This window comes from Symphalangus syndactylus, chromosome 23 (genome assembly GCF_028878055.3).
Source record: "Symphalangus syndactylus isolate Jambi chromosome 23, NHGRI_mSymSyn1-v2.1_pri, whole genome shotgun sequence".
NCBI lineage: Eukaryota > Metazoa > Chordata > Mammalia > Primates > Hylobatidae > Symphalangus > Symphalangus syndactylus.
Window position 1 is genome coordinate 41,344,955 of NC_072445.2, and position 26,243 is coordinate 41,371,197.

Consider the following 26,243-nt stretch of genomic DNA (forward strand, 5'->3'; position numbering starts at 1 on the left):
AGTGTGTAGCACCTCTCCACACCACCCGTTTGCCTTGGTCTACTCCTGCTATGTAGATGCTTGCTCCCACTTTGCATTATTCTGTGAGGAAAAGCTCCCTCAGGCCTTCCCAGAATCAGATGCCACTATGCTTCCTGAACAGCCTGTGGAACTATGAGCCAATTCAACCTCTTTTCTTCATAAACTAACAAGTCTTGGGTATTTCTTTATAGCAGTGTGAGAACAGAATAATACAGAAAATTGGTAAAGAGGAGTGAGGCATTGCTAGAAAGATACATGAAAATATGGAAACAGCAGTGGAACTGGGTAATAGACAGTGGTTGGAAGAGTGTGGAGGGCTCCGAAGATAGGAAGATGAGGGGAAGTTTGGAATTTCTTAGAGATTTGTTAAATTGTTTTGACCAAAATACTGATACTGATATGGACAATGAAGTCCAGGCTGAGGAGGTCTCAGATGGAGGTGGGGGACTTATTGGGACATGGAGTGGAGGTCACTTTTATTAGGACATGTGGTTGGAGACATTGTGCCCCTGCCCTAGGAATCTGTGGAACTTTGAACTTGAAAGTGAAGATTTAGGGTATCTGGCAGAAGAAATTTCTAAGCAGCAAAGTGTTCAAGATGTGGCCTGGCAGCTTCTGGTAGTCTGTGCTCATATTTGTGAGCAAAGACATGACTAGAAACTGGAACTTATATTTAAAAAGGAAGCAGAGTGTAAAAGTTTGGAGAATTTGCAGCCTGGCCATGTTGTAGAAAAGAAAAAAAACATTTTCTGGAGAGGAATTCAAGCTAGCTGCAGAAAATTGCAAGTAACAGGGAGCAAAATGTTGATAGCCAAGATAGTGGGAAAAACACCTTGAACACATTTCAAATGCCTTGGGGGCAGCCTCTCCCATCACAGGCCCAAAGGCCTAGGAGGGAAGGATGGTTTCCTGGGCCAGGCTCATTGTCCTGCTGCCCTGCACAGCCTCAGGAAACCGCTCTCCAAATCCCAGCTGCTCCAGCTCCAGCTTCAGCTCAAAGGGCCCCAGGTACAGCCCAGGCTGCTGCTCCAAAGGGTGCAAGTTGTAAGCCTTGATGGCTCCCATGTGGTGTTAAATTAAGCCTGTAGGTGCACAGAGTGCAAGAATTGAGGCTTGGGAGCCTACCCCTAGATTTCAGAGTATGTGTGGGAAAGCCTGGATGTCCAGGCAGAAGCCAGCTGCAGGGACAGAGCCCTTATGGAGAACCTCTACTAGGGTAGTGTGGAGGGGAAATTTGGGGTTGGAGTTCCCACACAGCTTCCCCTCTGGTGTACTGCCTAGTGGAGCTGTGAGAAGGAAAGCCACTGTCCTCCAGATTCCAGGATGGTAGATCTGCCAATGACAGCTTGCAGTGTACACCTGGAAAAGCCACAGGCAGTCAATGCCAGCCTGTGAAAGCAGTGACAGTGGCTTACCCTGCAGAGTCCCAGGGGCTGAGCTGCCCAAGGCCTTGGGAGCCCACCCCTTGCACCAGTGTGCCCTGGATGTGAGATATGGAGTCAAAGGAGACTATTTTGGAGCTTTAAGATTTAATGACTACCTGCTGGGTTTCAGACTTGCATGGGTCCAGTAGCCCCTTTCTTTTGGCCAATTTCTCACTTTTGGAATGGGAGTATTTACCCAATTCCTGTACCCCCACTGTATGTTGGAAGTAACTATTTTTTTATTTTGTAAGCTCACAGGTGGGAGAGACTTGCCTTGTCTCAGGTGAGACTCTGGACTTTGGACATTTGAATTAATGCTGGAATGAGTTAAGACTTTGAGGGACTGTTGGGAAGATATAACTGTATTTTGCAGTATGAGAAGGACATGAGATTTGGGAGACACCAGAGGTGGAATAATATGGTTTGGATCTACATCCCCACCAAAATCTCATGTTCAATTGTAATCCTAAATTTTGGAGGTGGAGCCTGGTGGAAGAGGATTGGAAAATGGGGGTTTCTCATGGTTTAACACCATCCCCCTGGGTGCTGTTCTCATGACAGTGAGTGAGTTATTGTGAGATCTGATTGTTTAAAAGTGTGTGCCACCCCATCCCACTTTCCTCCTGCTCCAGCCATGTAAGACAGGCTTGCCTCCCCTTCACCTTCTGTCATGATTGTAAGTGTTCTGAGGCCTCCCCAGCCATGCTTTCTGTACAGCCTGCAGAACTGTGAGCCAATTAAACCTCTTTTCTCTATGTATTACCCAGTCTCAGGTATTTCTTTATAGCAGTGCAAGAATAGACTAATACAGGGTTCAATTCAGGAAGAGGATATGACAAATATAAATATATATGCAGTCAACACTGCAGCACCCAGATATATAAAGCAAATATGATTAGAGCTAAAGAGAGAGAGTGACCCCAATACAATAATAGCTGGAGACTTCAACACCACATTTTCAGCACTGGACAGATCTTCCAGACAGAAAATAAAAAAGAAACATCAGACTTAATCTGCACTGTAGATCAAATGGATCTAATACATACTTGCAGAACATTTTATCCAATGGCTGCAGAATACACATTCTTTTTTAGCACATGTATCATTCTCAAGGATAGACCATATGTTAGGTCACAAGTCTTAAAACATTAAAAAAATTGAATACTATCAAGCATCTTCTCTGACCACAGTGGAATACAACTAGAAACTAATAACAAGAGGAATTTTTGAAATTATACAAATACATGAAAATTAAACCATATGCTTCTGAATGACCATTGAGTCAATGAAGAAATTAAGAAGGAAATTGAACAATTTCTTGAAACAAATGATAAAGGAAACACAACATACCAGAACCTATGGGATACAGCAAAAGCAGTACTAAGAGGCAAATTTATAGCTCTAAGTGCCTACATGATAAAAGAGGAAAAACTTCAAATAAGCAATTTAACAATGAACCTTAAAGAATCAGAAAAGCAAGAGCAAAACAAACACAAACTTAGAAGAAAAGAAGTAATAAAAATCAGAGCATAAATAAATAAAATTGAAATAAAAATCAATGCAAAAGAACAATGAAACAAAAAGTTGCTTTTTTTTTCAAAAGTTAAACAAAACTGACAAGCCTTTAGCAAGACTGAGAAAAAAGAGACAAGATACAAATAAATAAAATCAGAAATGAAAAAGACATTACAACTGACACTGCAGCAATTCAAAGGATCATTAGGGGCACTATGAGCAACTATATGCCAATAAATTGGAAAATCTAGAAGAAATTGACAATTCCTAGACACATACAACCTACTGAGACTGAACCAGGAAGAAATCCAAAACCTGAACAGACTAATAACAAGTAACAAGGTTGAAGCCATAATAAAAAAGTCTCCCACTAAAGAAAACCAAGGACCCGATGGCTTCACTGTTGAATTCTACCAAACATTTAAAGAAGAACTAATACCAATCCCACTCAAGCTATTGAAAAATAGAGGAGGAGAGAATATTTCCAAAGTCATTCTAGGAGACCAGTATCACCCTGATACCAAAACCAGACAAAGACACATCAAAAAAAGAAAACTGCAGGCCAATTTCTCTGATGACTATTGATGCCAGAATCCTCAACAAAATATTAGCAAACTAAATTCAACGATACATTAAAAAGATCATTCATCAGGGTCGGGTGCAGTGGCTTAAGCCTCTAATCCCAGCACTTTGGGAGCCAAGGTGGGCAGATCACCTGGGGTCAGGAGTTCGAGACCAGCCTGACCAACATGGTGAAACCTTGTCTCTACTGAAAATACAAAATCAGCCAAGTGTGGTGGTGCATGCCTGTAATCCCAGCTACTCAGGAGACTGAGGCAGGAGGATCGCTTGAACCCAGGAGGCGGAGGTTGCAGTGAGCTGAGATTGTGGCACTGCACTCCAGCCTGGGTGACAGAGTGAGACTCCATTAAAAAAATCATTTATCATGACCAAGTGGGATTTATCCCTGGAATGCAAGGATGATTCAACATGTGCAAATCAATCAATGTAATACATCATATCAAAAAGAATGATGAAAACCATATGATTATTTCTATTGATGCTGAAAAAGTATTTTATAAAATCAACATCCCTTCATGATAAAAACCCTCAAAAATCTGTGTATAAAAGAAATATACTTCAACGTAATAGCCAGATATGACAGACCCACAGCTAGTATCATACTGAATGGGAAAAAGTGAAAGCCTTTCCTATAAGATCTGGAACACAACAGGGATGTTCACTGTCACCACTGTTATTAAACAAAGTACTGGATGTTCTAGCTAGAGTGATCAGACAAGAGAAGATATAAAGGCCATCCAAACTGGAAAGGGAGAAGTTAAATTAGCCTAGTTTGCAGATGATATGAACTTATATTTGGAAAAAACCTAAAGGCTCCACAGGAAAACTATTAGAATCAATAAATTCAGTAAAGTTGCCGGACACAAAATCAACATATAAAAACCAGTAGCATTTCTATATGCCAACAGTGAACAATTTTAAATTTAAAAAGGTAATTTCATTTACAGAAGCCACACATAAAATTAAATACCTAGGAATTAACCAAAAATGTGCAAGATATCTATGAGGAGAATTATAAAACATTGATGAAAGAAATTGAAGAGGACACACAAAAAATGGAAAAAATTCCATCTTTATGGACTGGAAGAATCAATATTGTTAAAATGTCCACAATACCCAAAGCAATCTACAGATTCAATGCAATCCCTATCAAAATACCAATAATTGTCTTCGAGAAATAGAAAAAAAATCTCAAAATTTATATGAAAACACAGAATGCCCAGAATAGCCAAAATTATCTTAAGCAAAAAGATCAAAACTGGAGGAATCACATACCTGACTTCAAATTATACTACAGAGCTATAATCACCAAAACAGCATGGTACTGACATAAAAACAGACAGTCCAATGGAACAGAATAGAGAACCTAGAAACAAATCCACACACAGGGAACTCATTTTTGACAAAGTTGCCAAGTACTTATACTGGAGAAAAGAAAAGACAGTCTCTTGAATGAAATGGTGCTGGGAAAACTGGATATCCATATGCAGAAGAATGAAACTAGACCCCTACCTCTCACTGTAGACAAGAGTCAAATCAAGGCTGAGCATGGTGGCTTAGACCTGTAATCTCAGCACTTTGGGAGGCTGAGGCAGGCAGATCATGAGGTCAAGAGATCGAGACCATCCTGTCTAACATAGTGAAACCCACCCCCCCCTACTAAAAATACAAAAATTAGCTGGGCGTGATGGCACATGCCTGTAGTCCTAGCTACTCAGGAGGCTGAGGCAGGAGAATCGCTTGAACCCAGGAGGTGGAGGTTGCCATGAGCTGAGATCGTGCCACTGCACTCCAGCCTGGCGACAGAGCAAGACTCTGTCTCAAAAAATAAAAAATCAAATAAAAAATCAAAATGTAATAAAGACTTAAATCTAAGACCTCAAACTATGAAACTACTATAAGAAAACATTGGGGAAAACCTCCAGGACAGTAGTCTGGCCAAAAATTTCTTGAGCAATACCCCACAAGCACAGGCAACCAAAATAAAACTGGACAAATAGTATCACATCAGGTTTAAAAGCTTCTACAAAGCAAAGGATACAATTAATAAAGAGACAACCCACAGAATGGGAGAAAATATTTGCAAACTACCCATCTGACAAAGAAATAATAACCAGAGTATATAAGAAGCTCAAACAACTCTATAGTAAAAAAAAAAAAAAAAAAAAAAAAAAATCTAAAAGTCTAAGTAAAAAATGGGCAAAAGATTTGAATAGACATTTCTCAAAAGAAGACATACAGGCCATGCGTGGTGGCTCATGCCTGTAATCCCAGCACTTTGGGAGGCCCAGGCGGGTGGATCACTTGAGGTCAGGAGTTCGAGACCAGCCTGACCAACATTGTGAAACTCCGTCTCTACTAAAAATACAAAAATAAGCCAGGCAAGTGGTGCACATCTGTAATCTCAGCTACTCAGGAGGCTGAGGCAGGAGAATCACTTGAACCTGGGAGGCAGAGGTTGCAGTGAGCCGAGATCACACCACTGCACTCCAGCCTGGGCAACAAAGTGAGACTCCATCTCAAAAAAAAAGAAAAAAAGAAAAAGGAAGAAGACATACAAAGCCAGGTACAGTGGCTTATGCCTGTAATCCTAGCACTTTGGGAGGCCAAGGCAGGTGGAACTGAGCCCAGAAATTTGAGACCAGACTGAGCAATATGGTCAAACCCCATTTCTGCAAAATAGAAAAATAAAAAATAGCTGGGAGTGGTGGTGCACACCTGTAGTCCCAGCTACTTAGGAAGCTGAGATGGGAGGATCACTTGAGCCTGGGAAGGTTGAGGCTGCAGTGAATCATAATTGCACCAATGCATTCTAGCCTGGGCGACAGAGTGAGAGACCCTGTCTCAAAAAAAAAAAAAAAAAAAAAAGGATGTAAAAATGGCAAACAGGCATATGAAAAGGTGCTGATGATTATTGATCATCAGAGAAATGCAAATCAAAACGACAATGAGATATAATCTCACCCCAGTTAAAATGGCTTATATCCAAAAGACAGGCAATAACAAATGCTGGTGAGGATGTGGAAAAAAGGGAACCCTCATACACTGTTGATGGGAATGTAAATTAGTACAACCACTATGGATAACAGTTTAGAGGTTCCTCAAAAAACTAAAAATTGAGTTGTGATATGATGCAACAATCCTACTGCTGGGTATATACCCCACAAAAGAGAAAACCAGGGTTTTGCATGGTGGCTCACACCTGTAATCCTAGCACTATGGGAGGCCGAGGAGGGCAGATCACTTGAGCCCACAAGTTCAAGACCAGCCCGAGCAACATGGCAAAACCTGATTTCTACAAAATACAAAAAAAAATTAGGCAGGTGTAGTGGTGCACACCTATAGTCCTAGCTACTGTGGAGGCTGAGGTGGGATCACTTGAACCTAGGAGGCAGAGGTTGCAGTGAGCCAAGATCATGCCACTGCACTCCAGCCTGGGTGACAAAGCATGACCCTGTCTCAAGAAAAGAAAATCAGTATATGGAAGAGATATCTGCACTCCTATGTTTGTTACAGCACTGTTTACAATAGCTACGATTTGGAAGCAACCTAAATGTCCAACAGCAGATGAATGGATAAGGAAAATTTGGTATGTATACACAATGAAGTACTATTCAGCCATAAAAAGGAATGAGATCAGTCATTTGCAACAGCATGGATGGAAGTGGAGATCATTATGTTAAATGAAATAAGCCAGGCACAGAAAGGCAAACATGGCATGTTCTCACTTATTTGTGGGACCTAAATTCAAAACAATTGAACCAATGGACATGAAGAGTAGAAGAATGGTTACCAGAGGCTAGGAATGGTAGTGGGGGGCTGAAGGGAAGGTGGGGATGTTTAATGGGTAAAAAAAATTTTAGAAGAATAAGACCTACTATTTGATAGCACAACAGGGGACTATAGTCAATAATAATTGCACATTTAAAATAGTGTAATTGAATTGTTTGTAACTCAAAGGATAAATGCTTGAGGGAATGGATACCCCATTCTCCATGATGTGCTTATTTCACATTGCATACCTGTATCAAAACATCTCATGTACCCCATAAATATATGCAGCTATTATGTACCCACAAAAATTGAAAATCAAAAATAAAACATATTTTTAAATGTATTATTATTTGTCCTCTGTGAATATAACTCGCTTCTGGCCCTCCTTTTTATAGGTATTTAAAAGAATGCATTTAGGCAGATCAATGGCGTTATATAATATACAAAAACAATAAATCTGCTTTTTAAACATATCACATTCAGCACAGCTGCTGAAGTTGGGGCTAATTATAGGTTACGTTTTCATTAATCCACTGTCATCTGTTATCATCCATCCAATTTTTGTTAGAACTGGAGTGGTGAATTCAATAGTTGATGATGAAACCACAACCCCTGCATCTTTTATGTCTTTGAGTGACAGTTTATTTCATTGCCCCTCAAATACTACATTGTTTTAAAATTTCTATCTTGGTCGATATTAGAAGCTCTCTTAGGGGCATCCACTGGGCCTTTCTTACTACAAATCCTTTACTCCACCCGTGAAATGACTAATGTGTGAGTGAAATAACTAATGTACAAAATAAATCCATCAATTACATATTTGGAAACCAGAAAAATAACCACCAAGCGGATGTGTGGACACAGAGAATCCACTGAGATAGGGGTGCACCTCAGACAGGAAATTATTTTCAGTTCCCCGTGTGCCTCTCCTCTAATGGAAGTCCATGAGGGTGCTTTGGTTCCCCAGGTATCAGTGTCAAATTGGACCCTATAACCAATAGACCTAAAAATATCTGGCCATTCCCCTTTATCAGTGTCTTGATACCTGAGTAAATGGCCATTGATCCCTTTAGGGAAGGGTGTAGAGAGTGTCTACTGTACACACTTATGGTGTTGCAGATACTTCATCAGGGGACGTGACTCTCCTTCAGTGAATGGATTCTGGATCTAAGAACTGGCTCAGGTCTGGAAACTGGGCGAGGGATTCTAAACTTCTATTGGAAAAATTAATCTCAGACTTCAGCTCATCTATTTTTCATCTATTGATTCTAATATTAAACAACAGTCTTACAGGCTGCCCAACTAGAAACACCATAGTCTTAATAATTTCCCTAAATCCCTTGCAGTCAGGATTTCCTGGCTTCCATTCTAACATTACTCACTATTTTGGGAATTTTGTCCATTTTGATTCTGCCTTGCTGCCAGCTGGCCTCTAGCTTTCTGGGACCCTACTGTCCCATTGTTGCTAGGGCACCAAGTTCTCCAATATCATCTCATAGAGTCAGCTCCAGCCCACAAAGGACAAAATTAGGTTAATACCCCGTTCATCTGCCCATGACTTGTTGCCTGATAGAGTTTCCTTTGGGCCCTTCCAAATAAACAGTCACCCAGTGCATGATCCAGTTTTATAGAGTGTATCTATCTATGCCAGCATGCTCACTGCTCTGAGCCTTTTGGTCTCTTTCTCCACAATCTGCCATGGCAGCTCTGGCACATCGATTTTATTTCATGTGAGCCATCACTTTTCATTAGAACAGTTTCATTAAGATAAAATTCATATATCATATTATTCAACCATTTAAACTCAATGGTTTTTAGCATATTCATAGTGCAATCATCACCACAATCAATTGTAGAACATGTTCATCACTCCAAAACTATTTTTAGAACATTTTCATCACCCATGTACATTTATTCTCAAGCAGTCTTCCCCATTTTTCCCTCCATTTCCTCAGTCCTAGGCAACCACTAATCTACTTTCTCTCTACAAATTTATTTCTTATAGACATTTCATATAAATGAAATAATATAATGGATGGTCTTTTGTGACTGGCATCTTTCACATAGCATAATGTTTTCAAGGTTCGCCCACATTGCAGCATTAATTAGTACTGCATTTCTTTTTATGGCCAAATATTCCATTCGATAGATTGACCACATCTTATTCATTCGTTTGTTCATGGGCATTTGTATTGTTTCCACTTTTCAGCCATTGAGAATAATGCTGCTTGACCATTATGTACAAATTTTTGCATGGACATGTTTTCATTTCTCTTGGGCATATACCTAGGAATGGAATTGCTGGGTCAAATACTAACTCTATATTCAAACTTTGAGGAACTGCCAGACTGTTCTCTAAGAGGCTGCACCATTTTACATTCTTACCAGCAGTGTCCAAGAATTCCAATTTCTCCACATCCTCACCACCACTTACTGATATCTGTCTTATTTATTCTAGCTATTCCAGTGACTGTGCAGGGGTATATCATTGTGATTTAAATTTGCATTTCCCTGATGATTAATAGTGCCAAGCATCTTTTCATATTCTTATTAGCCATCTTTATATCTCCTGTGGAGAAGTATCTATTCAGCCCTTTGTTCATTTTTTACTTGTATTATTTGTCTTTTAATTTTTGACTTCTAAGAGTTTATGTGTTCTATATACTAATTCTTTTTCACATATAAGATTTATATATACTTTCTTCTAGCCTGAGGGTGGTATTTTTGCTTTTTTGATTGTATTCTTTGGAACACAGAGTTTTAAACTTTGTTGAGATCCAATTTATCAGTTTGGTTTACTGTTACTTGTGTTTTGGTGTCATATTTAAAAAAACATTGCTTAATCCGAGGTCATGAAGGTTTTTGCATACATTTTTGTTTGTGAGTTTTATAGTTTTAGCACTAACATTTAGGCCTTTGGTCCATGTTAAGTCATTTATGTATATGATATGAGGTAGGGTCAAACTTCATTCTTTTGCAGGTGGATATACAGTTACATCAGCACAATTATTTTTTAACCATTGGCCATTTCATATTTAAAAAACATTTAATTGACAAAGTTGTTCATGGCATACGTCATGATGATTTAATACACATATACATTTTATGATTATTATTGCAATCAAATTAACAAATCCATTACTGCCCATGTTGAACATTAGATTTCTAGGACTTGTTCATCATATAACTGATAATTTGCACCCTTTGACCAATATCTCCCCATTTCTCCCACCCAAGCCCCTGGTAACCACCATTCTACCTCTGCTTCTATGAGTTTCACTTGTTTTAGATTGCAAATATGAGATTATATAATATTTTTCTGTCTGGCTTATTTCACTTAATATAATATCCTCCAGGTTCATCCATGTTGTTGCAAATGTCAGTACTTCCTTTTTCTGTGGCTATTATTCCATTTTGTGTGTGTATGTATACATACACACCACATTGCTATGGTTTGAATTTTTGTCCCCTCCAAAACCCATGTTGTTTCAACCCATTTATATTTCAACATGGGTTGAAGTATATATATATTTGTAGAGATGGGGTCTCACTATGTTGCCCAGGCTGGTCTTGAACTCCTGGACTCAAGCAGTCCTCCCACCTCAGCCTCCCAAAGTGCTGGAATTACAGGAGTGAGCCACCGCACCCAGCTGCATATTGAAATTTAATTGCTATTGTAACATTATTAGGAGGTGAGACTTTTTAGAGGTGATTGGACTATGAGGGTTCCACCCTTGGGGGTGGTTTTAATGCCTTTATAAAAGGGCTTTCAGGAGTGTGTTCTCTGTCCTTTACTTGCCCTTCTACCTTCAGCCATGTGATGATGCAGCAAGATGGCTCTCACCAGTAGCCAGTGCCTTGATCTTGGATTCATAGCCTCCTGAACTGAGAGAAAATACATTTCTATTCGTTATAAATTACCCAGTCTGTGATATTGTGTTATAGCAGCATAAAACAGAGTAAAACATATTTTTAATCCATTCATCAATTGACAGACATTCAGGTTATTTCCAAGAAATAATGCTATGATAAACATAGGGGTGCAAATATTTCTTTGAGATACTGATTTCATTTTCCTTGGATACATGCCCGGAAGTAAAACTGCTGGATCATATACTGGTAGTTCTGTTTTTAATTTTTTTAAAGAAAGATCATTTTAATTTTTTGAGGAAAGACCATACTGTTTTCCATAATGCTGGTACCAATTTACATTCCCACCAACCATGTATAAGGATTCCCTTTCTTCTACACCCTCATTAACACTTATTACCTCTTATCTTTTTGATCATAACTATTCTGACAGGTGTGAGGTAACACTTCATTGCAATTTTGATTTGCATTTTTCTGATTAGTTACATCCAGCACCATCTCATATACATGTTGGTCATCTGTATGTCTTCTTTGGAAAGATGTCTATTCAGGTCCTTTGTCCATTTTTGAATTAGGTTATTTGTTTTATTGCTATTGAGTTGTGTATAATTTCTCGAAAAGATTTTTCTTTCCCCCACTGAATTGCCTTGGCAGTATTTTTGAAATTTAATTGACCACAATTATAAACTTTTATTTCTAGCCTCTCTATTCTATTGATCTGTATGTCTATCCTTATGTCAGTATCACTCTGTATTGATTATTGCAGCTTTGTAGTAACTTTTGCCATGAGCAAGTGTAGTTCCTCAAACTGTTCTTTGTCAAAAGTTTTGTAAATTTTGTAGTTCACTGAATTTCCATATAAATTTTAATATCATCTTGTCAGTTTCTGCAAAGCAGTTAGCTGGGATTTTGATAGAACTGCATTGAATTTGTAGACCAATTTTGATATACTGCCATCTTAATAATATTGTCTTCTGATCCATAAAAATAGAACATCTTTTTATTTATTTAGTTCTTTGATTTCTGTAAAAATATTGTCGGTTTTTTTGTAGTATAAATTTCATACTTCTTTTATTACATTTATTTCTAAGTATTTTATTTTTCCCTAGCTTTATTGAAGCATAATTGACAAACAAGAATTATATATATTCAAGTTGTACAACATGATTTTTAAAATGCGTATATATTGTGAAATGATTACCACAATCAAGCTAATTAACATATCTATGACACATAGTTAATAGTTTTTTGTGTGGTGAGAATACTTAAGATCTATTCTCTTAGTAAATTTCAAGTATACCAATAGTTGCCATCCTGTTGTAAGCCCAAATCACTTTGGCTTAGTGATTTTGGGGACCGGAGATTATTTTTCCTTTCACACTGTACATTAGGTTTCCAGAACTTATTCACCTTATAACTGCAAGTTGGTAAACTTCTACCAACATCTCCCCATTTCCCCTAGCCATGACTCCTAGTAACCACTAAAAAAAAAAAAAATCCAACAACTTTAGACAAATCAAATTTAGAAGAGTTTATTTGAGCAAAAAATAATTTACAAATTTGGCAGCACTCAGAACCAGCAGAGGGTCAGAAAGCTCCACCCAGGAGTGTGCGCAGCAAGCTTTTATATGCCAGACACAGAAGAAGAAAAATCACCTGATTGGCTACAGCTAGGCATTTGCCTTATTTGGGCATGGTGTGATGAGTTGGCTGCTTGTGATTGGGTGAACCCCAGCTAACAGTTATACTCCTAACTTAGGTTTTGATTTGTTTACCTACTAACTTAGGTACACAGGCAGCCTCAGGTCAAAGTTCAGTTAATTCAATTGACTGTTTCTACCTCTGTTTCTCTGAATTCCACTTTATAGATTACACATATAAATGAGATCATACAGTATTTTTCTTTCTGTGTTTGGCTTATTTCACTTAGCATAATGTCCTTCAGGTTTATCCATGTTGTTACAAATGGCAGTATTTCCTTCCTTTTCATGTCTGAATAATATTCGTGTGTGTGTGTGTGTGTGTGTGTATCACAATGTCTTTATTCATCCATTAATCAATAAACACTTTGTTTCTATATCTTGGCCATTGTGAATAGTGCTGCAATTAATATGGGGGTACAGAAATTACTGATTTCATTTCTTTATATATGCCCAGAAGTAGGATTACTGGATCATATGGTAGTTATGTTTTTAATTTTTTGAAGAACATCTATATTGTAATCCATTATGCCTTTACCAATTCACATTCCTACCAATCATGTATAAGGGTTCCCTTTCTCCAGTTTACCAATGCTGATTATCTCTTGTCTTTTTGTTAATGGCTATTCTTACTGATGTGAGGTGATATGTCAATGCAGTTTTGATTTGCAGTTCTCTGATAATTCATGATGTTGAGCACCTTTTCATATACTTCTTGGCCATTTGTATGTCTTTTTTGAAAAAACGTCTATTCAGGTCTTTTGCCCATTTTTGAACTGGGTTATCTGTTTTTTGCTATTAAGTTCTATGGATTCTATAGACTTTACATATTAACCCATTAGTGAATATAAGGTTTGCAAATATTTTCTCTCATTCTGTGGTTTGCCTTTTCATTTTGTTTATTGTTGTGTTGCTGTGCAAAAACTTTAATGTAGTCTCACTTGTTTAGTTTTGCTTTTTTGGCATATGTTTTTGAGGTAATACCCCCAAAAAAATCATTGCCAAGGCCAATGTCTTGGAGCTTTTCACCTGCTTTCTTCTTCAATTTTGCGGTTTCAGGTCTTACATTTACATCTTTAATCTATTTGGAGTTGACTTTGCGTATGGTGTAAGATGGGGATGCAGTTTTATTTTTTTCCATGTGGATATCCAGTTTTTCCATCAGTATATATATGTAGGAGAGTATCCTTTCCCTATTATATATTCTTGACACCTTTTCAAAGATTAGTTAGTTGTATATGCATGGATTTATTTCTGAGCTTTCTGTTCTATTCCATTATTCTACGTGCTGTTTTTATGCCAGTACCATACTCTTTTCATTAATATAGCTTTGTAATATCATGTTAAATCAGGAAGTGTGATGCCTCCAGCCTTGTTCTTGTTGAAGATTGCTTTAGCTATTGCAGTTCTTTTGTGGTTCCATACGACTTTTGAGATTGTCTAATTCAGTTAAAAATCCCATTGGAATTTTGATAGGGGTTACATTAAATCTGTTGATTGCTTTGGGTAGTATGGACATTTTGGCAATATTGATTCTTCTGATCCAAGAACAAGGATATCTTTCCAATTATTTGTGGCTTCAATTTTTTTCATCACTGTTATGGCTTTCAGTGTGCAGCTCTTTCAGCTCCTTGATCAAATTTATTCCTAAGTAATTTATTCTTTTTGATACTGTTATAACTGAGATTGTTTTCTTGATTTCTTTTTTTTTTTGAGACAGAGTCTTGTTCTGTCACCCAGGCTGGAGTGCAGTGGCACAATCTCGGCTCTTGATTTCTTTTTCAGATAGTTTTTTATAAGCATATAAAAGTACTACTAATCTTTGTATGCCGATTTTGTATCCTGCAACTTCACTGATTTTTTTTCAGTTCCAACAGTATTTTGGTGGAGTGTTTGTGGTTTCTACGTATAAGATCTTGTGATCTGCAAACAGAGGCAATTTCACTTCTTTTTTTTCCAATTATGGTTCTTTTTTTCCAATTATGTTATGGTTTTCAGTGTGCAGATTTTTCAGCTCCTTGATCAAATTTATTCCTAAGTAATTTATTCTTTTTGATACTGTTATAACTGAGATTATTTTCTTGATTTCTTTTTCAGACAGTTTTTGGTAAGTATATAAAAGTACCACTAATTTTTGTATGCTGATTTTGTATGCTGCAACTTCACTGATTTTTTTTTTTTTCAGTGCCAGTAGTATTTTGGTGGAGTGTTTGAGGTTTCCATATATAAGATCTTGTGATCTACAAACAGAGGCAACTTGACTTCTTTTTTTCCAATTTAGATCCCTTTTCTTTTTCTTCCCTAATTACTCTGCCTAGAATTATCAGTACAATGTTGAATAGATGTGGCCAGAGTGGGCATCATTGCCTTGTTCCTGATCTTACAGGAAAAGTATGCAACTTTTGCCACTGAGTATGATGTTAGTTGTGAGTTTGTCATAGTCGGCCTTTATCCTGGTAAGATACATTCCTTCTATACCTAAGCCTCCCAAAGTGCTAGGATTACAGGCTTGAGCCACCGCACCTGGCCCAGAAAGTTTCTATTTCTATGTCTTCAAAGTCACTGTTTAATCTACAACATAAAAGTTTACCATTAATCTCACCTCACATCCAGTGTATTTTATGTCTGACATTTTCATCTTTGGAAGTTTGATTTTGATGTTTTATATCTTTCATGTCTCTGTGTAACTTTTCGAACATATGGAATACATTTACAAAAACTGTTTTATGTTATTGCCTGCTAATTCTGACATCTATGTCAGTTCTAGGTAACTTTAGACTGATTGTTTTCTCTGCCTTCTGAGTTGTATTTTCTTGTTTTTATTATATGCCTGGTGATTGTTTTTATTTAATGCCAGACATTATGACTTTACCAGGTTAGGTGCCAGATATTTTTGCATTCTGTAAGTATTCATGAGCTTTTTATTTTATTATTATTATTATTTTGAGACAGAGTTTGACTCTTGTTGCCTGGAGTGCAATGGTGAGAACTTGGCTCACTGCCACCTCCGCCTCCTGGGTTTAAGCAATTCTCCTGTCTCAGCCTCCCGAGTAGCTGGGATTATAGGCATGTGCCACCATGCCCAGCTAATTTTGTATTTTTAGTACAGACGGGATTTCTCCATGTTGGTCAGGCTGGTCTCGAACTCCCAACCTCAGGTGATCTGCCCACCTTGGCCTCCCAAAGTGCTAGGATTACAGGCATGAGCCACTGTGCCTGGCTGAGCTTTTTATTTTTACTGGGACAAATTAAGTTATTCAGGAGCTGTTTGATCATTTTAAGTCTTTTAATATCTGTTAGCCAAAAAACAAAAAGTGTTTAGTCCAGGGCTAATTATTTACCACTGCTGACATAAGACCCTTCAGAATACTCTATCCAATGCTCAGCAAATTATGAGGTTTTCCAGTCTGGCTAGTGGGAGCGGGCATTATTTCCAGCCCTGTATATCACTGGGTACTATTCTCTGAAGTCCTTTTGGATAATTCTTTCCCTGTCTTTGGGTAGTTCCCTTGTATAATATGCTGATTAACTGAAAATTTGAGGGGTACCTCCTGCAGTCTTCCAGTGGTTTTTATCATCAGCTGTCTTTTCTTTGTGCCTTCATCTTTGCATATTCTGAATGTCCTGGAGTCTCCAAGTTCACAACTCTGCCCCCTCACCTCAGTGAACCTCCTGGTTAGGGCTCTGCCTGTCTGCACTCTGCCTTGGAAACTCTGTCCAGGAAGGAAGCTGGACAACTGTAGACCTTACCTCTTCCATTCCCCTTCTCCCATAGATCACAGTCTCTGGGATACCTGCTGTCTAGTATCTGAGTACATAGCTATTTTTTCATATATTATTTTGAGTTTGTTGTGCTTAAGGCATGAGAGTAAATCTGGTCCTTGTTATTCCATCATAATCCAAAGCAAAAGTCAATAGACCATGACTTTTTAATTTTTAATTCAACTAAGTTAAAAATTTTTAAATCAAAGTTAATTTTACTTCCTAAAAACTAAATTTAGTTCTTTTGAAAAACAGTTCATTTTTAGGTTAATACATTCTGTAGGCATTTTCAAGCTTGTCATAATAATTATTATTATTATTATTATTTTGATACAGAGTTTTGATCTTGTTGCCCAGGCTGGAGTGCAGTGGTGCAATCTCGGCTCACCACAACCCCCTCTTCCCAGTTTCAAGTGATTCACCTGCCTCAGCCTCCCATGTAGCAGGGTACAGGCGTGTGCCACCATGCCCAGCTAATTTTCTATTTTTAGTAGAGACGGGGTTTTTCTATGTTGGTCAGGCTGGTCTCAAACTCCCAACCTCAGGTGATCCGCCCACCTCAGCTTCCCAAAGTGCTGGGATAACAGGCGTGAGCCACCGTGCCCAGCTCATAATTATTTAAAATGTAATACTAGTTACATTATTTTGTTTCATAATTCAAATATTGAAGCTTTATGAGGCGCTTATCTATTGTTTCCACTGGTTCTCAATCAGACTGACTTTTCTCCACTTGTGCTTTATACAGTTCATGCTCTGAGCAGCTTTTTCCTTGTAGAATTATTTGGGCAAATTCTTTGACATATGGGTTAAAATATGCATTCCTATAGAGATTTTTGTTTCCTTCTTCCAACTTTTGGATCACCACTAATCCAGGACAATTATTAATCAAAATCATGCTTTGAGGTTATTTTGGCCCAAAATGGTAAAGCTAGTTTGGGCAACAAATCTGCAGGAGTGCTGGCTGGTGGTTGTAAATTCTCAAAAACAGGTTTTGCTGACTCAAAGGTAAATTTCTTTAGAATACTCTTGTGCTGGGGGATGAAACAGATTTTCTTTTCTTACTCTGAGGAAACACATCTTTTGTTTCCCATATTTCATGGGGTACACAAAAGTGTCTCTTATACTCCCTATACAAACAAGTTCTGAGAATCATCTCCTTTGCACTATAGCATATGAAGCTGAGAAAACCAAAGCTAAGATTTTTCCAGATTTGGCAAATGCCCTCAAGATAAAAGCAACTTCCCTTTTTCTAAATCCTGCCCACATTTATATTTTGACCAAAAAGATTATTCCCTTTTTTATATTTCTATACTTTTGGGTGATTTTCATATTTCATCTGTTTTTTAGTTGTTTTTGGTAGATGAGGCAGCCTTAAAACCTAGTTCACCCTATTACTGGAAATGGAATCCCCATTTGCTACTGATTAATTCCTGCCATTAATCTGACACTGAGGTAGATGCTGGAATACAAGTACATCTAGACCAATGCTACTCTCAAAGTGCAGTCTGTGGGCTAGTACTGGTCTGTGGGCTGTTTGTTAGCAGCCCACAATAATATACATATAGAAATTGTGAGTGAACTATGCAAGTAAACTTCTACTTTATCTCATCTCAGACTAGTAACAGTCAAGCAAAAGATGAGCATTTATACCAGGTCACTGGGTCTGCTAAAAACAGTATGGTTATCAGCTGTTCATACAATAGTTTGAGTAGCATGGCATCTAAATTAGGATGGTTTTTTAGGCTTCTGTGAGCAGTCACATTAAAACTGGTGAATGTATAGATACTATACCCAGGAGCATGTACAGATAGAATAAAATATTAAAAATTTATATAAAATGTCAGTGTATACATGGATCCAGTGTAAGACATGGATGTCTTACAGAATCCTAGCAAGAGACAAAGATAGGGAAAAAGCCTTTCGAGTAATCATTTTACCATCACACAATGCTTTTCCATGTATCTGTGTGTGTAAACTGGGGTAGACAAAAGCTGGACCCCAAAACAAACTATCAAGGGAATAAGTTGAACTATGTCATTTATTATAAACTCAACCAAACCCAGGTGCTTGCAATGTACTAGATAAAGTTCTAGTCTCAGATCACGATTCTAGGAATTGAAATTTGTCAGTCTTTTTCCATCCCTCACCCCCTACCTCCAGCACCTGAATTCTCTTCCTATGCTGAAGAGTCTTATTAGAAGGCAGGGACTACCTCCTTCTACAAAAGAGAAAAATTCACCTTCCCCAACATTATTGCAGTTAAACACTGCAAGAGGCTTTGGCTGCACAATTTAGATAACCACATGTGGGCTTCTAATCAGGACGAGATGACACAGAGAGGCTGGGACAGTAAATACTGCATTTTGGTAAAGATGGCTGAGGAGCAGTAGTGAAGCAGTTCTCAGGAGCAGCGGTGATAGCAGTCCTCGCCACAGGGCCCAGTGTCCGCCATCAGGGTATCAGAGGTATGTGCAGTAGCATCTGTGCCCAGGAGCAGGGGCAGTAGTTCCTGTGAGAGATCTGAATTAGGGTGGCTGTGTATTATGTTCCTGGCTGTGTAGCTTCAAACATAGTTCTGTGCCTGATGTGGTTTGGCTGTGTCCCCACCCAAATCTCAACTTGGACTGTATCTCCCAGAATTCCCACGTGTGGTGGGAGGGACCCAGGGGGAGGTAATTGAATCATGGGGGCTGGTCTTTCCCATGCTATTCTCATGATAGTGAATAAGTCTCCTGAGATCCAATGTGTTTATCAGGGGTTTCGGCTTTTGCTTCTTCCTCGTTTTCTCTTGCCACCACCATGTAAGAAGTGCCTTTCGTGTCCCACCATGATTCTGAGGCCTCCCCAGCCAAATGGAACTGTAAGTCCAATTAAACCTCTTTTTCTTCCCAATGTTGGGTATGTCTTTATCGGCAGTGTGAAAACGGACTATGGACTAATACAGTGCCCTTCCCCAAAATAAAATGAATACTAATACCAATATGTACACTCCTTTCATGTTTAAATTAGAAAAATTTGCAAGTCATTGTTTGCTCCAAGGAGTGAGTGTGAAATCATTCTGGGGAGTAGTTTCAGAAAGCAGCATTCAGATATTTTTTCATTATGCTGAGCTGTGAGTCACTTCTAAATCTTCCATTTGGCTATACCCCATGACAGAGAAAATGACATTTATCTCTCAGCATCCTGTCTTACAATTAAAGAAACACATCATCCTTTTAAAAAAACAAAAAAACAAAAAAAACAGAATAAAGCAACATTTAAATGTGGGTCTGAGACCCCTCCCCATCCTGGGCATTCTCCAACTACTGATCTCAGTGATATCAAATGTGGCTGAGCACCAGGTTTGCTGTGGGCTTGTTATAGAATGCTCAGGCCTCTCCACAGATGCCCCTGTGTCAGAATGTTGCGCACGGAGTCCAGGAATTGCTTATTAACAGGCCTCACAGGCAAGGCTGATGCACAGCGTAGCAATCCTGGTCTGCGTTCTTGCTACCAAAAGTGGGATCTGAAGACCAGCAGCATCAGCACCAACAGCAACATTTTATAAGCAGGAAATCTCATTCTCGATTCCAGATCAGCTTAGACTTAGGGTGATGTCCAGGTGATTCCTGTCCACAGGAAAGTCTGGAACTCCCTGGTCTATGTACCTTCTAGACGTGGGGTCAGGACTATGCAGTCTGATCTAAGTGTGTTGTCTGATCAGATCCTTTAGCAACGGAGGCCTAGTGTTCAGCCCTTGTTCCTGTTCTCTTCTATAGCCAATCAATCCCTTGCAGACGTCATCCAGACTCAAGGCTTTAAATAACTTTTATATGACATCACCTCCCAAGTCTATTTCTCCTAAATGTCTCCAGATTCATCTGTCCAACTGCCAACCTGACTACCTCACTGGTATTTCTCAGCGGCATCTCGGATCCCATATCTCCCATAGTGACTGCCTGTGACGTCCCCTCCTCTCATATGCTCCTGATAGTCTTCTCATTCTCGGCTGATGGCAACTCTTTTTAGTCGCAGTCTGACATTTTTGGTATCCTTTCCTCTTCTTTCTCATACCCCAGATTTAGTCCATTAGAAAATGCTGTATAAAGTGATTGGAAATAGTAGGAATCCAATCACTTCCCACTATTTCCACTGCTCACACCGCAGCTGAAGTAACCGACATCTCCAGCCTGAAATACTGCACTCATTTCCCACAGTTTTCCCACCTGCCTTGCTCATCTCCGGCCTTTGGATTCTGTTCTCAGCAAAGCAGCTAGAGTGATCCTTTTAAAAGAGAAGTTGTGGCATGTCTTTATTCTGCTTAAAACTGTCTCATTCAAAATCAAAATCCTTCCCACATACTCGAGCCCTAGGCCCACATGATCTGACCAAATCCCTGACCTTATCTCAGTGACTCTCTGCTCTAGCCATACCCGATCCCGGGTTCTTCCCAGAACACACAGCCATGATCCTGCCCTGGTACATTGACACTGAAGGTTCCTACTCCCTAGAAAAAACTTCTTCCAGATACCCTCATGACAAATTCCTTTATGTCCTTCAAATATTTCATCAAAGGTCACCTTCCCAACAAGGCCCATGCTGACCACCCCAGCACAATAGCTACCTTCTCTGTGCCACAACTCACACTCTGATCACCTGTTCCACAGCACTTACCACCTTCTCACACTTTCCTCATTTACTCTGTGTATATTAGAGTGTATGTACCGTCTGCCTCTTCCCACTGGAACACATGCTCCACAAGGCTAGAGATTTTTCTGATTTTACTTCAATGACTTTCCCCAGATGCAAAAACATTCTGTCACATGTCTGGCAGACAATAAATGTCGGCTGAATGAATGATCACTGTAGAGCACCTCCTATTCTAAAGGCAGTGTCTTTATTAACAGCCTCTGGCCAAATGCGGTTTCGCAGCAACTATAGCCCAAGGTCCCCTCACATTGACATTGAGGCTGCCTGTGCTTTTCTCAGCAGTGCTGCTTGTGTGTCCTCCCTCCATCTCCACATCCCTCCTCCCACACCAACCCCTCTGCACACTGCAGCATGCAATTATATTTCCCTCTTAGGAAACAACAATCTTTGACTATGAATCCCAATTTCCAAACAAATATAAATCTAAGTTAGACTCTGCTTTATAAATCCATGAGTTTGCATTAGAGCCAGTGCTAGGATTACTACAACTCAGGGAAGGGAGAGTGGGTAGGACAGCTGAGCAGAAGAGGAGTTTCACTAGAAAGTTACCTAAGATGAGAACTTGTGGCAACCCTCCTCTCTGCTAATTTCACAATCTAGTTCCTTTAAAAACGTTGGGGAAAAGATAGAAAATACAATCCAAGAAAGAGCCCTGGAACTAGGGTAAAAGCTGCATGGGCTTGAAAATTCATCTCTTAATACCACAGACTTCTGTGTGCAGGGACTGCCTTCCACCTTGTGGGGACAATGACAGGAAAAATGACTTCTGCTGCTGTCAGAGATGAGGGACACCCAGGGGAGAAAGAGATCAGAACCCAGACACCAGAAAAGGAACAGGCATAGTCCTCTATAGAAACAAAGAAACCAAAAATAATGATACAAAATATTAGGGCCAGACCATAGCCTGACCTAGCCTATGAAGCCCTCGCTGTCCACGGTCCTAGAGACAGGACAAGGCCCAGGCAATGTCTGTGTCCCTGTGATCACAGGTCCTGGTGAAACAAGGTTCTACTGAAGGGACACAAACAATGGAGCAGTCAAGATGATCAACCCAACGAATGACCGCGTCAAATTCCATGATGTACTGAGCACCAACTGAGCATAGGCTGTCCACACTCAGCTCCTCACAGCCTCTCTCTCCTGTCTCCATCTACAACAGGCCCAGCACAGCAAAAATGGATTCTGGAAGGCTCTCAGGTTTTACTTCCTCTCTCAAGTTTTAAGAGTCTTGCTCTCCTTTCATTAAACCATCAACCCAACCTCATAGCAAGAATTTGAAAAATTCATATCCAGGTTCTTATTTTGAACAGAGAAGTTGCAGCTCAGTGAAACTTAAAGTGAAGACATGAATAGAAATGTCCCAGCCTCACCTCTGCTGAAACAAGAAACTTGACTGGGGAAGGGAGCACAGGTCAGTGTGGGGTGGTGGTCCTGGTGGCAGTGGTGGACCAGTCGCCCATTTCCTCACATTATGCTAACTGGAACACAGGCACATAGATATATTCACATGTCAGGTGCAGATATAGAAGTCAGGAGCTCTTGAAATTACAATGGTGTATGTCAGAGGAAGGACTTGAAGAAATTTTGTATCTCTCAGTCCCGCTCAAGGCAGCTGTCTCAAGCTACAGGAGAAAATAATCATAAACAAATCCAGGGCAGTCACTGTCCCTCATGACACTCTGAAGAGCCTACCACATGCTTGAGATGTCCAAATCCAGAGAACTCCTCAACAGAGTCATGTCCCCGCTGCCTCACCCCCACCCACTTCAGGCCCCCCAGTGTCTCACCTTTACAAGCCTCATGAGACGCATCAAAGTCCTGGGCACAGTTGCTGCCTGGGGTAGAACAAAAATAGGAACTGGTCAGAGCCCACAGGAGATGTGGCTAGAGGAGGAATCTTGTCTACACTGTCCCAGTGTAGATAGAGGGCTGCTCTAATCCCCCCTACTAACAGGCAGCCTGAGCATAACTCCCTCTTGTTCCATCTGTGAGAAAGAAAACAACCTGTGAGAGGTCAGGGAGGACACAGGGCATGAGGTCTTTAAGAAAACAGCAAATCCTGCACCCCAGGAAAATTTCCAGAACTATGACTGCAGACCCACAGCAGCATCAGGAAACCTGAGGAAAGCAGGTGTGGGGACTGGACCAACTGTCCTCCTGAGGTCTGTCCTCAGTAGGGATCTTCCCCTGTGACCTGTGACTGCTGGGAGGTCCCCGTCACCACAATGATCAAGGTGATAAATTTGTCCTTCGTTTTCACATGTGCTTCACAAAAGAGCAAGTGTTGGCACACAGGGCTCCAGGCTGGGTCGGCCTGTGTGTGGATGGTGCTTCCCAGTGATGAAGCAAGTCACAATTCTATCTGTGGCTTGAAACCGACAGTGGAACAAGAAAACTCAGACCCCACCCCTCACCCCTTCCCTACCTGAGCTTTTCTTCCTCCACATTACAGCAGCGACCACAACTCCAGTGACCACAGCTCCAAGGAGAACCAGGCCAGCAATGATGCCCACGATGGGGATGGTGGGCTGAGAAGACGGCTCTGGGAAAGGAGAGGAATGTGAGGGGTTCTGACCCCCAGACCTCAGCCCTGACCCTGCTGAAGGTCTTCTGCTTTCCCTGAGAAGAGATAACTTACACCCCTCCTTACCCCATCTCAGAGTAAGGGGCTCTGGCAGCCCCTCATGCTGCACATGGCACGTGTATCTCTGCTCCTCTCCAGAAGGCACCACTACAGCCACCCACTTCTCGAAGTTTCCATCCCCTGCAGGCCTGGTCTCCACAAACTCCGTGTCCTGGGTCTGGTCCTCCCCATCCTGCTGCCAGGTCAGTGTGATCTCCGCAGGGTAGAAGCCCAGGGCCCAGCACCTCAGGGTGGCCTCATGGTCAGAGACGGGGTGCTGGGTCACGTGTGCCTTTGGGGGATCTGAGGCGAAGAGTCAGAAAATTCAGGCACTTTGCATTCCTCAAGGGACACTCCAGCAGCATACATGTGACCATCCTGAGAATGGACAGGACACCTGGGGTGGGGAAGGGAGCACAGAACCCAGCCTGGACACAGGAATCTGGGATAATCTCCTATTCCTTGGAAAGTTCTAGTCTCTGACAAGAGAGCAGGGACTTTTGGTCCTGACCTGAGTGGAGGCCGAGGGACTCAGAAGAGCTGGAATCGGAGCCACAGACACACTGAGTGTGTGAAAGAGAACAAGGCCTGAGAGGAAAATTCCTGGTGCCCAAGGCTGCTGCAGGGGTCAAAGGGGACCACGGATCAGTATTTCAGGGACTACCTTCCCTTCCATTTCCTCAGGGACTTCATCCCTTAATTGTCCCAAAGAGCAGGGTGGGCTCTCAGAGTCACTCTCTGGTACAGGATCTGGAAACCCAGGATTCTTCCCATTCAGGACCAGAGGGAGGGCAATATTCTAGCATTGGTCCCATTTTCCTACTCTCCTGATGGGAGGCCAGCCCGGGAGATCTACAGGAGATGAGGGAGGGGCCCCGTGGACCCTGGTACCCGCGCGCTGCAGCATCTCCTTCTCGTTCTCCAGGTGTCTGCGGAGCCACTCCATGCACTTGCCCTCAGGTAGGCCCTGATCTGCTCTGAGTATTTGTCCGCTTCCCACTTGCACTGGGAGATCTGAGCCGCTGTGTTCGCGGCGGTCCAGGAGCGCAGGTCCTCGTTCAGGGCGATGTAATCCTTGCCATCGTAGGCGAACTGTTCATACCTGCGGAGGAGGCGCCTGTCGGGCCCCACATCGCAGCCATGCATCCTCTGGATGTTGTGAGAACCATGGCCGCGCCCCCGCCGTCAGCCCCGAACACCAAACCCCGCTCCTGCCCCGACCAACCCGCGGGGATTTTGGCCTAAACTGAAAATTAAACCGGGTAAAGGCGCCCGAGTTTCTTCCCTGGTCGAGGGTCTGGGCAGGTCCCGCAACCTCGGGGTGGATCTTAGACCCGGAGACTCTGGGGGACCTGGGCCGTCCGTGAGGGATGGGGAGGGATCGTGACCTGCGCCCCGGGCCAGGGTCACTCACCGGCCTCGCTCTGGTTGTAGTAGTGGAGCAGGGTCCGCCGGTTCACTCGGTAAATCTGTGCGTGGCCCTTGGCGTTCCGTGTCTCCCGGTCCCCAAACTCCAGCCCCTCCTGCTCCACCCACGGCGCCCGCGGCTCCATCCTCGGACTCACGGAGTCGCTGTCGAACCGCACGAACTCTGTGTCGTCCACGTAGCCCATGGTGATGAACCCGGGCTCCCCGCGGCCGGGCTGGGACACGGCGGTGCTGAAATACCTCGAGGAGTGGGAGCCTGGAGGCGAGGAGAGGCTGAGACCCGCCCGACCCTCCTCCCGGCGCGGCTGCCCGGGTCCTGCGCCCCCGCCGGGCGGGCCCCTCGCTTCTCCCCGCAGAGGCCCTTTCCCTCCCGACCCCGCACTCACCGGCCCAGGTCTCGGTCAGAGCCAGGGCCCCCGAGAGCAGCAGGAGGAGGGTTCGGGGAGCTATGACCCCCATCCTTCGCGTCTGAGGAGAATCTGAATCCGGGTGGGTGCGCCAGGACTGTAGTGCCGGGATCGCGGCGACGCTGATTGGCTTCTCTAAAAACCCGGCACCCAATGGGAGTGAGAAATGGGATTACGTCACAAGTATCCAGGAGGAAGGTTGGGCGAACCGAAACTCAGGGGAGTGGGCAATCCCCAACCCTGTGCTTCCCCAGTGCAGTCATCGCCCTCGGGGCCTGAGACCCAGAGAGCCACGCCTGGGACCTGGGACTTTGTCCTGATCCCTCTTTTCCTACGCCAGCCTCTTTGTCACACTGACTGCCTGAGTCCTGGTCAAGGATCTGTCTGTGGAAACCAGGGAGAGAATCCCCCGGCTGGCCCAGCCCCTTCCCATTCACTCTCATCCTGG

General features: G+C 41.7%; 1 pseudogene; it reads right to left on the reverse strand.

Moving 5' to 3' along the window:
- Nucleotides 1-16,158: 16,158 nt before the first annotated feature.
- On the reverse strand, nt 16,159-25,879 carry LOC129473823 (HLA class I histocompatibility antigen, alpha chain G-like; annotated as a pseudogene).
- Between the last annotated feature and the right edge of the window lie 364 nt (nt 25,880-26,243).